A 17,240-nucleotide genomic window follows, 5' to 3' on the forward strand; every position below is an offset into this window, starting at 1 on the left:
CCCAGGTTGGGCTCCCATGGGAGTTTTTCCAGACCAGTATTGATTGGCCTCCTCTCAAAACTCTGGCTCCTTGCATTTAAAAGTGCTGAGAGTAATTAGAAAGAAGGGAACCAGGGAGCTGGTAAGAGAAAGGAGAGGCCAAACAGATGGCAGACCTGGAGGAGAGGCTTGGATTCCTTCGTGAAGAAAATATCCATAGAACACCACCGTGTTCCAGGTCTCCGATTTCAGCGCTGGGAATGGAAGATGAAAGGTACAGACCCTCATCCCCAGGAAACTTACGCTCTCCACGGGGAGACTGAGTTTCAGCCCTGCGTGGTACTGCGGCAGCACATGCCCAGAGAGAGCATGGGTGGGCCGAATCAAGATGCCTAGCATGGGGAGGTCAGGGAAGCCTTTCTGGAGGAGGTGATAAATGGACAATTCGGTCTAATCCATTCGGGGGAGAGAGGGAGAGAGGGAGAGAGAGAGGTTTAGAAACTGGAAGGGAGGAGGAGGGTGAGATTTTTAAGGATTAACCATGAACCAGGCCAGGGGGTTCTGGGATCTCTGAGTTGCTCTAGCCCATGTCTTCAAGGATAGAGCTAAGGCTCTCTGGCCTTGGGGGTTAGACTTTGGTTGTAGGAAACAGGAACTCAAGTCAAATTACTCCAAGAAGAGAAATCTTTCCTGGGAGGGAGACAAACCATAAGTGACTCTTAATCTCACAAAACAAACTGAGGGTTGCTGGGAGGAGGGAGGTTGGGAGAAGGGGAATGGGATGATAGACATTGGGGAGGGTATGTGCTATGGCGAGTGCTGTGAAGTGTGTAACCTGGTGATTCACAGACCTGTACCCCTGGGGATAAAAATATATGTTTATAAAAAATAAAATAAATAAATAAAAAAAAAAGAAAGAAATCTTTCCTTTTGTGTGTATGTAAAGGAAAAGTTCAGAGTTTTGACTTCAGGCATGGTTGGATCCAGGAACTCAGGGCATTCCATCGGAGCTTAGTCTTTTTTTTGGTTTTAGTCTCTCAACTCTGGTTTTCTCTGTTCTCTTGGCGGCAGGCTGGTTGTCAGTAGTTTGCGCTTACAACCTTGCCTTTCCATAGGCCCAAGAGAAGAGCATACCTCTTCCTCAGTGGTGCCAAAGCCCCAGAACTGAGAGTGAGTTTGGAGAGACATGGAAGGTAGAGGTGAGGCCAAGCCACGCTTCTGCCATTTCTCCAGGCAAGAACCATTGTGGAGGCCCCTAGCTTTCCTGGGGCTGAGTCAGCAGGTGTTGCAGAGCCTGCTCATGGCTTGGAGGGGGTGGAGAGGCAGGCCGTGGGGTACCAGCTCTGGTGGGGTGGGCTGAAGCAGGCATAGTGCCTCAGGGGCAGCACATAGATTGTGGATTTTCTGGGTGGCCGTGGCTTTCGTGAGATGCCAGCTTCCAGATGATGGCAGCGGTGGCATGACTCTGGAGTGAGCAGCTGTGGTGGCAACTTCCCAGTCCAGCTGGTGGCTTCCTGATCGCACAGGAGACAACTGCTCCTTTGTGCCCTGGATCTGCCACGTGACTTGGAGTTTCCTTTCTGAAATGTTAACCTATAGAGCTTGCTTCCTCCACCTGCCCATTGGTCCATAAGGCCTTTGCTTCCCCGTAAGAGTCCCTGTCTGCGGTCAGCTAACTGCAGTGGGTTCTGTTCTCTGCAGGAAAACCCTGCCCAGCATGGTTAGAGTCTCCGGACTGGGCTGCGGGAGTGAGCTCCAAGGCTGGTTCTGGGATCCGTCACTGTCTTTTATGCAGGGTCAGTGGTAGAGCAAGACGTGCTCCTCTGACGAGCGGCCTGTTGGCCGGCAGCCGGCTGCCTCTGACAGCTCCTGGTGCCCGAGCTGGTGTCCTGTCAGGGCTCCTGGTGCACTGCAAGTGAAGGCTTCGTCTGTGGACAGGTGCAAACCCCACGTGAATGGCACTGCGGTCTTAGATGGTCTAGAGTCAGAGGGTAGATACCCTAGTGTTGACCTTTTGGGGCCAGTATACCATTTTATTTTTAAATTTTCTTTATTTATTTTTAAAATATCGTCTTTTTGCATTTACTTTTTCTCCTTCTTCCCTCCTTCCTCCCTTTCCCTCTCTCTACGCCCAACTTGGGGCTTGAACCTCTGACCCCAAGATCAAGAGTTGCACGCTCTACCGATTGAGCCAGCCAGGCATCCCCAGGAGACTATTTTATAAGGAACGTGCACCTCACCTTTATAAAGACGTGTTCCCAGGAAATTGAAGGCAGATCTTTTCCGTTCAGATGCCACATCCTGGACTGCCCATCCCTCTCCCAGACCGAGTTTTGTTGCCATACAACATCTCCCTTGGCTACGTGCCCCATGCTTTGCATTCCTGTGCTCATTGCAGTTGGTAATTAGGGATCGAATAGTGAGATTACTCGGTAAATGTCTGCCACTCCCGCTGGGGTGGAAGGTCTGAATTGCTGGGACCTTGATGCTGACATGATACAGAGTCTGGGCTTACTACACATTTGCCTGTGTGGATACGTGGGGCACATGTTGCCCGAGTCCCAGATGCAGGCAGGTGGCGGTGAGCTGGGATTAGGAGGTACTTCCTCTAAAGTGGGGGTCTTGACCCATTTTGTGCCATGGGCCCCTTCAGTAGTTAGGCAATGCTGTCCCAGGGAAATCTCTTTAAATGCGCTCAGTGAAATAGATAGGAACATGTAGGTAACCAGTGTTATTGAAGTCAAGATCTCAAAAGACAAGGAACAGAAAGTTGGTTTCTAGCATTTCGTGTGAAAGCCAGAGAGAGGGATGTATTGACTCGTACGTAAATTCTGGAAGGACACACAAATCTCTTTAACCGGTTACTTCCGGGCAAGAAAATAATTTCTCATCACCCCAAAAGCCGTGAAGCACTCACTCCTCATATCCCCCCCCCCCCCCAGTTTCTTGGCAACTGCTGTTCTTCTTGCTGTCTCTGTGGACCTCTCTCTTCTGGACTTCTGCAGGTGGAACTGTATGGTGCTGGTCCCTTCTCTCATGTGTTCAAGCCTCATCCATGGTCAGTCAGTACTGCTTCCCTTTCTGCGGCCGGATCCTGCTCCCTTGTACTGATGGGCCGCATTCTTGCCACATAGTGGGTTGATGCGTGTGCGGCCTGTTTCTGCCTTTTGGCTGCAGTGAGTCAGGCCTCCGTGAACACTCACCCAGGTCTCTGAACACTCATTCCAGTCCTGGGCGCGGAATTGCCGGAGCGTGTGGGAGCTGCGGGCCGAACTTTCCAGGAGCCCCAGGCTGCCTCTGAGAGCAGGACAGTCGCCGGCCGCGATGGCCGTGGTCCCGAGGAGGTGGTGGTGCGGGTCTTCGAAGCACGGCTCTACCCACCAGCCGCCCTGGCCCGGCGGGCGCCCCCAGGACTGAGGCCCCCTATGTTCGAGGGCTGACTCACTTTCCCAGGCTGCATCTGTCCCCAGCACCGTGTGTCCTCCCTGCCAGCCTCCTGCCACGGAAGACCTCCTTGCCCCACCCCCCACGGTTCAGGTGTTCTGTGAGAGCCGCAGGAAGAGCCCATCCTCATCCCCAGCCGCAGGCCCTGCCTGATGGCTCTGACGCGGAGGTGCCCCGCCTGGAAGCGTGCTCTGGGTGCAGCTCCCCGACCTCTGAAGGAGGCACGCGGGTGTCCTGAAAATGCCCTGCCAGGAGCAGTCGAGGCTCGCTCCTAACGCCTGGGCCCTCCCTCAGTCTCCCCATTTATGCAGCGAGGGCACTGTTAGAGCTGGACCCGTGTTTCCCAGATATCAGCCCCAGCTGTCTCTGCCGGGTTTTCACGTAAATATATTCACTTACAGCAACAACTCTTTGCCACCAGCACTGATGGAAAACCTCTCCCTTGGAATAATTCAAAGGCAGCCACTACACTGCTTTTGTTGGCTTCCTTTTGTTTCATTGGTTTTCATTTTTCCTCTCATTTTGTTGATTTATTTTCAGAGTCCTATTATGAAAGAACAGTGTCGAAAACCGAGGCCCTGGAGAGCGGGTGCAAGCTTGTCCTCCTTCCCAGGAGCCCTGCCCCTCCCCAGCTGGGCCACGGTGCACACAGGGGGGTGGCAGGTTGCCACCCTCACCCGCCACAGGCCTGCCAGGGAAGGACCCCCCCCCCCACCGGAGCAACCCCAGGCCTTCCTTCCCCCTCATAGGTCAGTCCTGGTCATAGGAGTCCGTGGTAAGAGCAGCGGGGATCCCTCGGGGTTCTGATCTAGAAGACACAGCCAGGGCTCAGTCTGTGAGGAGCTTAGTGCCCTCCAGCTAGGAGACCCTTGGCACCTCATTGCCCGAGGCCAGTCTCCGGAGCCCAGATGGGGGCCTTACCTGGAGGCTGGTGCAGGAAGGTCAGTGTGACCAGACTTGGAGGGGTGGCAGCTGTCCCGCAGCGCAAAGGACCCGTGTCTGGCTTGTTGGAGCTGTGTTGTTCTTGCTGAGTTCAAGCACCCTGGCTTCCTGCTCACCCACAACATCTGGGGGACAACGCACTGGGGACAGGGCTTGGTGTTGCTTTTGTTTGCCAGGTGTGCCGACTGGGCCGTGGGCCTTGGGGGGACACTTGGACATTGTTCCCAGGCCAGCTCAGCCTCTAGCTCGTTCCACACCATTCCTTGTAGACGTGTACACCCATCCCACTGCCCTGCTCCTCACGCTCTAGGCTCTGAAGGTGGGTCACCAGCTTGCAGTCCAGGCCGGCCTTGGGATGCCTGAGTCTACTCACCCAGGCATCTCTGCGTCCCGGCTCAAATCGTGTGAGCCATGATAACAGGGATCAAAGTGATACAAAATGGGATGCCTGTGTGCCCCTCCCACGAAGCAGGGCAGGCACTGCCATTCCACTGACCACAAGCGAAGGTATTGACCGACTAGGACCCAGGTCCTAGCAATAAACGGCGGCATCTCTCCTGGGCTGTTTGTGGCTTTCAGCTTGGTGACAAGCGATAGCTCAGTATTGACTGGAAATTGCTCTGTGCTGAATGGAATGTCAATCCCATTGGATCACGGAGCCTACATCGCTGTCAGTATGGGCTTGGGCGGCATCCCTTCCTTCTCCCCTGCCCCACACAGGGAGCGGGAGCAGTGTGGAGTTAGGGAGCATGTTGATGTGTGTCGACAGTGCGTAGGATCACGGATGTGATTAGGGCTCATTAGAGTCATGAGTAAGTCAGCTTCCTGGGTGACATCTTGAACCCTGTTTATTAACAGGCCACCCCAACTCGGATGCCGTGTTTCGAAGCAGCACGCCACAGGTATGTTTGTGATTACTGTTATTACTTGTGTGGCAGCATTTGGAAAGCCTTATTAAGTGATTGTCACTTGCTTTGGCATGACTGCACAGTACTGGGGACTCAGGGACAAATTAAGTGTCCCTAGACACCCAGTGCCATAAGAGGAGGAAGGCCCAGCTTCCATTCCTCCTATAAAAAAACTGGTGTTTCCATTTTGGACCCTTTTGTGATCTGTTGAAGTGCTTTGATTCTTAAACTGGAGCCGGCTTTCAGGCGAGCTTCGTCTCGCCCTTTGTTCGTGGAGAGGAGTGATGGATCTCGCAGTCTGGAGGAATCCATCATTTTGGCTGCATCTGCTTGGTAGGCATCTCCAGGGTTTCTGATGTGACACTGGTTGGGATTTCAGCATTTCATCACATCTCCCACTGGAAGAGTCTGTGTGGATGGTAGGAGGAAGGGGGCAGGATCTTCTACTTGTTTAAGTTATTACTGTCTTTGCCTTGGGATGCTTATTTTTAGGAGCCATTAAATCAAGAGAAAGGAATCTGAGAGGGACCCTCCCCGAAGAAGGGATGTTCCTTCTGTGTGCTGTTTGATTGCTCCCAGGGATGAGGCACTCACTACTTAAAAAAGTGACCCATCCCATCAAAGCTCAGATCTGATTATTGTTTTCTTCTTTGTGTCCATGATCACCCACCCCTCGGAGCTTTTGGAATTGCTCAGAACAACTATGCTTACCTGTTTGACAAACAACTATCACATCACATCCTTGGGGTAAAATTCTCTGTTCCTTCTGCTTTTAGTTTGATGATAATTTGCCTAGGAGTTTCTTTCCTTTTTTTTTTTTTTTTTTTTAAAGATTTTATTTATTTGAGAGAGAGAGAGAGAGAGAGAGAGCATGAGCAGATGGGAGGGGCAGAGGGAGAAGCAGACTCCTGCTCAGCAGGGAGTCCGGTGCTGGGCTCAATTTTAGGACCCTGGGACCATGACCTGAGCTGAAGGCAGATGCTTAACCAACTAAGACACGCAGGCACCCCAGGCTGGGGCAGTTTCATACAAATGGCTCTAACTAGTCCAGACCCTCTTCTTCTAGGAGATCCTTGTGGATCCTGCCTACGCAAAGAACGCGGGATTTAAGCTAGTCATCTGTCTCAGCCAGTCCCCCCTTGCCTGCCGTCTGTTAATAGACATTCCTTTAAGATTGTGCCACAGGGTTGGGTCCCAGCACTGAAATGCATGGCCCCTTCCTGGCTGTCAGTTTTGGCTCAGAGGCGGGGACCTACCTAGCCCCAGAGAGGCATGGGACTAGTCAGAGATAATCTCCTGGCCAATCAGGGCACAGCCTCCCTCGGGCCAATCAGAGCATAGCATCTTCTGCTGCTGCCCTGGGCTCTGTGAGGAGCCTGGCCTGCTGGTCCGCATCTTACAACTTGTACTGGGATGATGCAGGCCTGTGGTCCCCCTCCTCCAGAGGGCATGAAGTAGGATCCTATCCCCTCTTGCTTCCTCATTTCCTTCAACCCAGAAACTTCCTTTTCCGGGTAAGCCATCTCGAGTTGGTTTTCTGAGAGTTGCACCTGGAGACGTGGAAAAGTCTCTTACTGCCTCGGCCACACCCCTCTGCGTTATTTTGGATTTGCACATGGATTCTGCACAGCCAAGATGCACAGCAGAAGACTTTAAATAAAAATCCCAACCAGCATGATTTTTATTCCCAGAAGCACATCTTGCAGATGGTGGCCAGGAAAGGATCTGGAAAGAGTGGAACTTCCCCCCACTGCTAGTTTAAGAGATGGTTCCTCAATAATGGGGCCTCTAATCTTATCTTCCTTCTGGTGGGGGGGTGGGATTAGGAGCCACCAGAGGCACATCCGAGAAAACAGAGCCCACAGACACCTGAAGAAGCATCTTTATGAGGGTAAACCAGATTAGTTCAATCTAGCCTTATTTAAATATCTTAAAGCTCAAAACACGTTTATCTCAGAGAAGGAAAAGAGAACACTATATGGAGACTTGAGTTATTGTAATATCTTAGGTAGGTTACCGGGGGCATCAATTACTACATTGCCATTGGTCTTTTAGTGCACTAACTTTATTACCTTTATCTGGATTTATATAGTGTTTGATAGAGTTTATATCGCTAGATGCATAAAAACATTTGAGTGTGTTCATAGCTTTGCATCTGGGTGAGCCCCACAGAAGGGCTAATAAATTATAAAGCAATCTATCACTTTCGCTTAAAGGTATAAACCAGGTGACTCAGGCTGCATTATTTATGTGTTGGCTTGTGCTCCAGACTGCTGTTTTTTGTGGGAAGGAGTGTCGTTGCATTGAGGTGGGCGGACGTGGGGAACGTCTGCCCAGAAGTTGTGAATCGTTGGCTTCCACCACCCTTAACTCCTGCCTCTGCCTGCTCCTGCTTCCTCTTCCTTCCTTCCTTCCATAGCCTGCCAAGGGTGAGTGCAAACATCCTGTGTACCTACCTCCATTCCTGTCTCCTTCCTGGGAGACTCGGCCTGGGACACCTCCCTCTTGTTAACCGCTTGCCTGACCTCCAGACCAGTAGCCACTGGTTTAGGGCAAAGGTGAGGTCTGTGTGCTTCTGAGTTCCTTATGAGCTGTGTGACTTGAGGGTGGGCTCGAGGGACGGGGTCCATAGACCCTTGGAGCTTGTTTTTTCTGGCGCCATAGGAATGGTACTACTTGTCCTACTCTTTGCCATCTGCAGACCCCAGGATCTGAAAGTGTCTTATGGGGGATGGCTGCCAGGCTTCCCTTAGCTCGGTGGTTCTCTTGCTGGGGGTGCACCAGAGTCCTGTGGGGGTGCTTGTGAGAACAGCTGCTGGGCCCTGCCCTGGAGTTTCTGACTCAGTGGGTTTGGGCTGGATCTGAGAATCTGCATTTCTGGCAAGTTCCCAGATGCTGCTGGTTTGGGGACCATCCTTAGAGAACCACTGAGTTAAACAGAAGGAGAGTCCATGTAAGGGCAGGAGCTGTTAGACCTTTCTTTGAACTATATTGCAGAGGATTGTCCAGAATGTTTCTCTATTGAATGTGATCAGGTCGGGATGGGACACAGAATGCCCTCCGGCATGATCACCAGCCAGATGCCCCCAGAGGCTGACATGGTGATGAAGGCGAAGAGGAGGTAATAGTCACTTGCCTCTCAGACATGCATTTACGAATGTAACTGTCCCTGACATTTTGAAGGCCTCTGACTGTTGTCCGCGAGCCTTGGATGGCTGTGTGGGTTGGGGGGGTCTGTAACCCCGTTCCACATCCTGTGGCCTGAAGACCAGGCTCCATGATCCCCACATCACAGAAAAACAAACCAGGGACATTCTGTGGGACTCCCCAGGCCTGGGCCACACAGCCCACAGGGAGCTGAGCGGCAGCCCGAGCTCACCTTTGCCTAAACCCATGGTTACCAGTTGGGGGGCCAGGTGGGTGGTTAATAAGAGGGAGAGGGCTTAGCTCAGGGTGCTACTAGAGAATGCCGCCAGCCAGGTGGTTCCAGCAACAGACACCCCATTTCTCACCATTCTGGAGGCTGGATGCCCCAGATCAGGGCTCTGGCACAGCCAGGTTCGTGGGCAAGTCTCCTTTTCTGGCTGGCAGATGGCCACCTTCTCCCTGTATCCTTGTAGGATGGAGAACAGAGAGGAAGTGTGCCCTTACGTGGATGCTGATCCAGTTCTTGGGGGCTCCACCTCTGGGTATAATCACCTCCCCAAGGCCCCAGCACCTGATGCCACTACACTGGGGTTAGGCTGTCAGCCTGTGAATTTTGGGGACAGATAAACATTCGGTTTGTGAAAATGAGGTGTTGGGGTTGGGTTTCTAGGAAGAAGACTCTGAGGCAGTGCTTAGAGTACGGGATTTCCAGTTGGGAGTGGCTCCCACTGGGCTGAGATGGCTGGGCGCTCACACCCGTCAGTCATTGGCTGGGGAAGGGTCACCCTGCAAGTGGGCATGACTTTCCCCACACTCACAGCAGCTGAGGCAGCGGGGCCCACCCGGAGGGGGCAGATCTTGGTGGTGCAGCTCCAAGCCCGCCACAGGAGGGGGGTCTGGGTGAGAGGTATAGACGAGGCCTCTGATGAGGAATCTGGGTACTTCAGGAGCCTGTAGGAAACTGGCTCATTCGCTCACAGTAACTCCCCACTGTGTAAGGAAAATATCGGGTCCTTTTGCTTTAGGTGAATATAGTTACCTTGAAGTTCTATCTTGTGCTTGTCAGACCTTCTCTGGAGCCTCACATGCCCTGGTTTTGGGCCCTCCTGATTTCCCACCCTCGCCCTGTCCCCTTCCGCTCTCCTGCCCCCGACTTTGGGGGACGTGTGCAGTCTCCAGGAGGGAAGCTTTGCTCCTGCTCATTACCTATTCCTTCAAATCTTCTGTCTAAACACTGGAGCACTTAGTGCGCCCCAAGAGGCTCAGGCTTTTGAAACTCAAAAGTCAAGCATCCCTTCTTTTTTTCAGCTGTCTCTGGGTCCCTCCTTCCCCGAGGCAGTGAACACAGAAGGCCCAGAGCACTGGATGGGAGAGGAGCTGGGAGCAGGAGGACACACTGGGCCCAGGGCACCCACGATTTACATTTCAAAAACGCCTTTCTGTCTCTTCCTAAGAATGTAGGTGTTGGGTGTGGTGTGGTAACGGAATCAGTGGGGCCCTGGGAAGAGACAAGGACAAGGCTCAGAAGGGATGTGTTGAGTACAGTCACGGGCCCCAGAGAGGGGCTTGCCACATCCCTTGCGGGAGCAGGAGAAGCGCCAGGGTGCTCAGCAGGCAGACAGGAACAAGGAGGAAGCCTAGGCCAAGCCTTTAGTAAGTTTCCATGGGAAAGGCAAGATGGCAGAGTCAACCACTTAGCCTTGGCTAGTTGGAAGAGATCCTGGGGGCCTCTAGTGGCCTGGCACCTGGTGTCTGGGTTATTTAGGGCAGGGACAGTATTCTGTGGCAGACGAGGAGGTGGGTGGGCATATAGACCTGATACTGGTTAGTTTGGGTGGGAAAGGGGTGCTTCTGGGCGGGTTGTGATTCTCTGTGGGAGTCAGCTGGCCTGGGGAGGGGCAGCCTCTCCCTTGGGGGTTTGTAGGACTCCCAGATCCAGAGCATGGAATATATAGAAAATAAGAAACTGTAGTGAATGTCAGCGGTGCTGTCCTGAGTAGATGCCAAGTGGACAGATACAGTGGTTACCGAGAAGGCACAGTTCAAAACACCAGCCAGCACTCAGGATCCCACAGAGCCTGCCGAAGGTCTGCTGGGAGAGCAGCCACGGCTGTCCCCACCCTTCACTTCACGGAAATCGGGGTCTCCATCCATTCCCCGAAGAACACCGTGACTTGCCAACAGCTCCCAAGATGACCTTCAGCATTTCCTACTCCAATGCCTCCATCTCCTTATTTGATTTCGTAGTAACATTTAATGAGATTTCTCCGTCTACAAAGAAGAGATCATTTCCAACAACCACTAAGTACTAAGTGCAGTAGCAATGCTCAGGAGTGAGTGGGGGCCTCCTTCTGATTTCTATAATCCCACACTGCCAGTCTCCCCCAATTTCAGTACGGTGCAGGGATCTTCCTGGGCCTGGCCGGGCAGTTTCAGGGTTCAGTGACACAGAGTGCTTCACTTGTGGTGCACCTGGCTGAGAAAGTGAGAGTACTTTTGGAAATTTCAAAGAGTAGCTTTAATTTGGGCAGAACCAGGCTAGTTTTAAAATTCAATATTAAATACTGTGAAAAAGCATGTTCGACAAGGAGAGCTGGTTGGAACTGTATTTTGTGACTTGAGATTTTTCATCGGAGATGGGCCTTGAGATGCAACTTTCCCCGGGTCCCTTGCTGGAAGCAGTTATCTGAGCCTTTAAACCAGGGATTGCAAACAGAGATGCCTGCAGGGCTTAGGGAATAAAGATTTGCTGGAGGGAATCAGGCCGAGTGTAAGAAATTTGCTGTACCCTGCTTATCTTTTAATTCTTCTTTTGATAGGAACTCGGGTACAGAGAAACCTAATTGTAGGAAAAGCAACATACTGCAGGCTTGATGAGGCAGTAGGTACCCAGACTCAGGGTTGATGGGGCAGTAGGGAGTGGAGAGGTCTGTGGCATGCTGCCGTCCCCAGGCTCCAGATAAAAGATGGCGACAGCTCAGCCCCAGGTGATTGGATCATGGGAGGAACGTGGGCCTGGCCTTGTCACAGCTGATTTTCCCAGAAAGGCCATACTTTTGGATTTTCATGTGAAACCTCTTGATTTTATAATGTTAACAATTCCAATTAAAAATAATAGGTGGGTAAAACAAAGCAAAAGAACAGCAATGGCAGTTAGAACACCTCTGTGCACCACTTGGGCACCTTTACTTGTTAAGTCATCTCTATGCCCAATGTCGGGCTTGTTTCAGGACCCCAAGATCAAGAGCGGCATGCTCTCCCGACCGAGCCAACCAGGTGCCCCCGGTCTAAGGCCTTTCTGTATTATCTCAAGGTTTCTGAAATTTGGAGCTGGAAGGATTTCTAAGGCATGCTAAATTCAACCCGCTACCTAATTAGGAGAGTTATTTGTGTGGCCTTACAGAGAGGCATTCTTCTGACAGCCGGTGCACCGACTGCCTAATGAGATGGGATTTCCCACTGTTGACTGGCCACAGTTGGAAGGAATTCTCTTGGGTGGTAAGGAATGGAAACCAAGGCAAGCCAAAATGAGCCTTAGGAAACCACAGGGTAGAATGCAGCCAGCTGGACCTCGGAAGGGAAATGGGGAGTCACCAGAATCCCTCGTCTCTCTCTTTGCCTTGCTTCTCTCTGCACACTTGCTTTCCTTTTCTCTCTAGGGAAAGCCTTCCTCCCGTTCTTCAGCCCCCGTGGTGGGATATGGTCACCTCATAGCTTCCTCCTTTGCACACGTTTGTTGCAGCCCACCACAGAGACCAACTATGTCTCTGGTTCTCAGCCCCACAGGCCTGGGAGAGGGAATCTGATGGTCTGGCCCGCAGTCAGGATTGTCGGTGCTGGTCCCATCAGCTACGGCTGGGGACAGGTGGCACAGCACAAGGAGGACTTCTGAGCAGCACTGGCGGATTCCATGCTGGGGTTATATGCGTGACTCCCAGAATGGCCCCAATAGTTTAACGCCTCATAGAACTACTTTTCAGAATGGCCAGGAGCCCCAGAAGGCTTCTGAACGATTCTGTGGAGCTGAACTTTATTTCAGGGTGATTGTTTTCATCCTGCCCCCCTCTGGAGGCACAGAGATGTGCCTGCCCATCGCTGTGGACCCATCTCCCCGACTGTTTGCCTCTGGGTTTATGCTTGCAGCCCTTCTGTCTGTGTCCCAGGCAGTAAGCTCCCAATGTCCTCCTGGACCCTGGGTGCCCTCTCTGGAAGAGCTTTCGTTGGCTAAAATGTTCTTAAAATGTGTTATCTGATCCCATCCCGGCCTCGGGGATGGTTGTACAAATAGTGGTATTCCTAAGAACTCGGAGGGGTTAACCAGAAGATGAAGGCAGCCCCCCCCCCCCCAAACCCGCTTGCTCTGTGTCTGGAGCCCCGTGGAGCTAGGAGGGAGCAGCCTGCCTCCCCTGTGAGATGTGAGATGCGAATGTGAGCTGTCTGAGTTTGAAGACTCCATCTGTCATTGCCGAGGAGCTTGGCAGGGAAATGCCCCCCCGGTGGAAGCCGCCTCTGACCCCCTCCACAGATGGATTAAACCTCTGCCTGTGTGCTCCCTCAGCACCGTGGCCATCCTCTTAGGATAGCTGTGACCCTGCCGTAGTAGATCAACTGTTCAAGTTCACAGTTACGGAGCGCATGCGAGGGCCTGGCCCCGCGCAAAGTCCGTGACAAGGAGTGGCTGGTTTCTTGTCCACAATGTGCTAAATCACATCACAATAATGACCATTTAGGGAATGTGGCGCCAAGCACGTTTCTTCCATCACTTCATTTTCTCTCCTCACAGGAACCTCCTGGAGTTGATTATTCCCTTCATTCTAGAGCCCCCAAAAGAGAAAAGAATGTGCTCAAGGCCACCCAGCCAAGAAGGCTGGGATCTGAACCTGTCAGCTCGCCCTGTGGCTCTCCTGTAACTTTCCATCCCTCCTTGCTTCGGGACTCAGCCCACAGCAGGGGCTTGAGGGAAATAGGGGAAGGAGAGGGAGCAGGAAAGCAGGAGCAAATTTGGGAGGAAGGGACGATACCAGCGGGCATCTTCAGGAGAATTTCTGAAAGGCGCTTAGACCAGGTTCTGTGCTAAGGTTCAACGGGCGGCCCCAAGAAGCAGCAAAAGACAAGTTTCCTTGCGGTTTTTGCTTTTAAGGGTGTTCATTTTGTTTGCCAGCCGAGCGAACGGACAGCCTTGCTGGGGGAGGCCTCCTGACCGGTCACTGCAGAGGACTGGCGGAGAGGGACTCCATCAGAGATGGACTTGCATTCCTGTTTACGCGCATTGACCCCTGTCCTGGGGCTGGGGAATGTGCCCACACAGCCTCCTAAGTGATGGGGACTGTGGCAAGGAATGGACAGGGAGTCCTCATCCTCTTTGATTTGGTAGAACATGCGGGAACGTGGGGAGCAGGTGAGCCCGTTGTTTTGCGTGCCGGCGGGGGTGCAGAATTCCCCGTGTGGCCTAGCTCAGAGAGCCGGGGGTGTGTGTGGGGGGGAGGCCGGCAGCTTGCAGAGCACACTTTGTGAGTGTGAGTGTGGGTGTGTGTGTGAGTGACTAGGTGTGGGATTGCGAGTGTGTGAGCGTGTGTGCGTAGGCTGTGAAGCCCCAGTTGCCCACGGGGGCGGCATGGCTGTGCTGTAGGCTTCAGGCAATTACCAGTTCTCTCTCTGATTCAGTTCAAGGTGACTGTCAAAAATCCACAGAAGACTCTCCTAATGAAATGGAAAAGTGTGCAAATTTATCCTCCTGCATACAGATGCCTTTTCTTTTTATCTCCTAATAATTGCTCCCTTAGGTTCAGCTTCCTGATATTAGAGGGTCTTCTCTTGTTCGACAATTAGTGGAAACAGTCCACCTTGCGTGCGTCCTGGAGTCTGGACCTCGGAGGCCGCCCGGCAGGCGCTGGGGGCCCGGAGCAAGGTCTCACCCTTCTCCCGCTTTCCCTTTTTGTCTTGTTTATTTTTATCTTACGCAGTGGTTTGAACGCAGGTGGAATGAGATGTTCTTGAGAGTAGATCTATCTGAGGGAAACATAACATCTTTCAACAAGTAAAGATGAAAAAGATGCTTCTGGAAGCACACGTTCAGGCTGACGTTGTCACCGGGAGTGATCGCGAATGTGACGGAACAAGGATTAATGCTGGGGAACAATTAGTAGATGTACCTGGGCCTCGTTTTAGGCTTCTGTTGTCAACCTTAATCGCTGTGTTTCAAGTCATCCAATTGTGTATTTGTGTGTGTGTGTATAAAGATTTTATTTATTTATTTGACAGGGAGACACACACACACACAGAGAGAGAGAGAGAGAGAGAGAGGGAACACAAGCTGGGGGAGTGGGAGAGGGAGAATCAGGCTTCCCACCCAGCAGGGAGCCTGATGCAGTGCTTGATCCCAGGACCCCAGGATCATGACCCGAGCGGAAGGCAGCCGCTTAAGGACTGAGCCACCCAGGCACCCCTCTGTGTATGTTTTTAAAGCTGCATTTGAGTTTCTCTTGTCTTGGATTTCACAGAAGTGATTCTGGGTCAGTCAGTTCATTCATGTCCTGGCACCTGTCATCGAACCCAGGAGATCTTGCTGCCGCAGAAAAATGATTAGCTTCCAACAGCCAGGGGGCGGATGCCAGCTTCAGGAATTTGCTGCTCTCTTTTCTCTGACAGCCACGCTAGGAAATGGGGAGGTGGTTTGAAATCACAATGGAGTTTCTAAGAGAAGGGGTGTGTTAGTCCCCAGGATTCGCAGATATTGAATACAAGCTCACAGAAGGGAATGTGAGAGCATCAGCTGAGTTTTAAGGAAGGTCAGGCAAGTGCGGTGGCCTCAGAGCTTGTTTTCAGGTTTTTTTTTTTTTTTTTAAAGATTTTATTTATTTATTTGACAGACAGAGATCACAAGTAGGGAGAGAGGCAGGCAGAGAGAGAGGAGGAAGCAGGCTCCCTGCTGATGCGGGGCTCGATCCCAAGACCCTGGGATCATGACCTGGGCCAAAGGCAGAGGCTTTAACCCACTGAGCCACCCAGGCGCCCCTTGTTTTCAGGTTTTATTGTCCATTATGTTGAAGACAAAAACTTTATTTAGGACTGAGGTAGGCCCAAACTGGCCCCCGGCCTGTTTTTGTAAATAAAGTTTTTTTTTTTTTTTTTAAAGATTTTATTTATTTATTTATTTGTCAGAGAGGTAGAGAGAGCACAGGCAGGCAGAGTGGCAGGTAGAGGCAGAGGGAAAAGCAGGATCCCTGTGGAGCAAGGAGCCAGATGTGGGACTCGATCCCAGGACACTGAGATTATGACCTAAGCCGAAGGCAGCCACTTAACCGACTGAGCCACCCAGGCGTCCCTGTAAATAAAGTTTTATTGGAATACAGGCACGCCCATTCATTGGCCTATGATCTGCACTTGCTTACCAAGCTACCAAGGCAGAGTTGAACAGATGTGGCGTGCAACGTCTAGAGTATTTCCAGCTGATTCTTTTTTTTTTTTTTTAAGATTTTATTTATTTATTTGACAGAGAGAGAGAGAGATCACAAGTAGGCGGAGAGGCAGGCAGAGAGAGAGGGAGGGAAGCAGGCTCCCTGCCTAGCAGAGAGCCCGATGCAGGGCTCAATCCCAGGACCTGATCACGACCTGAGCTGAAGGCAGAGGCTTAACCTTCTGAGCCACCCAGGCGCCCCATCCTACCTGATTCTTTAGAGAAAATGCTTGCCCCCGCCTCTGTTGAAGGATGCCACCCTCTAACCTTTCCAAAAGGGGAAAATGCAGAGGGAGCCAGCTAGATTGTGCAGTCGGTCCGCGGCTACGGAGGACTGCTCATTTAGCTTTGTTTCACCTCTTCTGGGCAACTTGTCTGTTCTCCTCAGGGGAGCAGGTTAGAGGATTGGACACTCTTTTGTGCAGGGATTACCGCTTCTTGGCAGCAGTCATGACAAGAGGCTTTTAGGACAGAAGTTGGGAGATCTTTGTCATCAGCAGGCCTGTGGTTAATTAGAAACTGCAGTTTCTGGAGGTAAAAAATTGGTCAAATAGCAGCAATTTCACATGGTTCAACATTCTACTTCTGCCCTTTATATCCAGAGGCTCCCCATTTTTGCCAAAGGTCGGCGGAGAGAGAACCCAACTGGCTTTTGTCTGCCCTATTTGATCTCTGCTCTTGCTTCTCTAAACATGAAGGGGTTCAGTGTTTCTGGGTTTGGCATCTCCACCAGGTGGGGCACTACCGGACCTTCGGGTGGAAGCTGTGGGGGTGTGTGTGGGTGCTCCAGGGTGATGCTGTGTTGCCAGGGGCTGGATCTGCTTTCTTGGGTGCTGGGGGGTTGGGGACTGAATCATCCCTCCTCTCTTCCAGGATGATTCTCTTTCCCGGGACCTATGTCTGTTCCTTTACCCAACAGAGACTTTATCGATGTGATTAACTTAAAGATATGGAGTTGGGGAGGTTATCCTGGGTTACGCGGGTAAGCCCTCAATCCCATCACAAGTGTTTGTGACCCTGGCAGAGCCTGGAGTGACGTGGCCACAAGGAACATGTGCGGCCATCAGAGGCCGGATGGTTTTCCCCAAGAGCCTCCAGAGGCACAGGCCTCTCTGGACGGTGACATTTAACTTGAATTCTACATGGGGAGAGGGAGTCCGCCTTGGCAAGCCCCGGGAGGAAGATTTATCCAGGCTGGGGGCCATATTCATATCCATAACCAACACAGGCTGTGGGTGTTGACTGATCAGCAGGGATACTGGGGTCCTTTGGAACGGAGGCCCGCTCTGTGCTGGGAGGGTGGCTGCAGAAGCTGTCCCGTGCTTAGGCAAGGCCTCTTGCTTGCCTGCACGCTGTCACCTCTC

The sequence above is a fragment of the Neovison vison genome, chromosome 3, assembly GCF_020171115.1.
Source record: "Neovison vison isolate M4711 chromosome 3, ASM_NN_V1, whole genome shotgun sequence".
Classification (NCBI taxonomy): Eukaryota; Metazoa; Chordata; class Mammalia; order Carnivora; family Mustelidae; genus Neogale; species Neogale vison.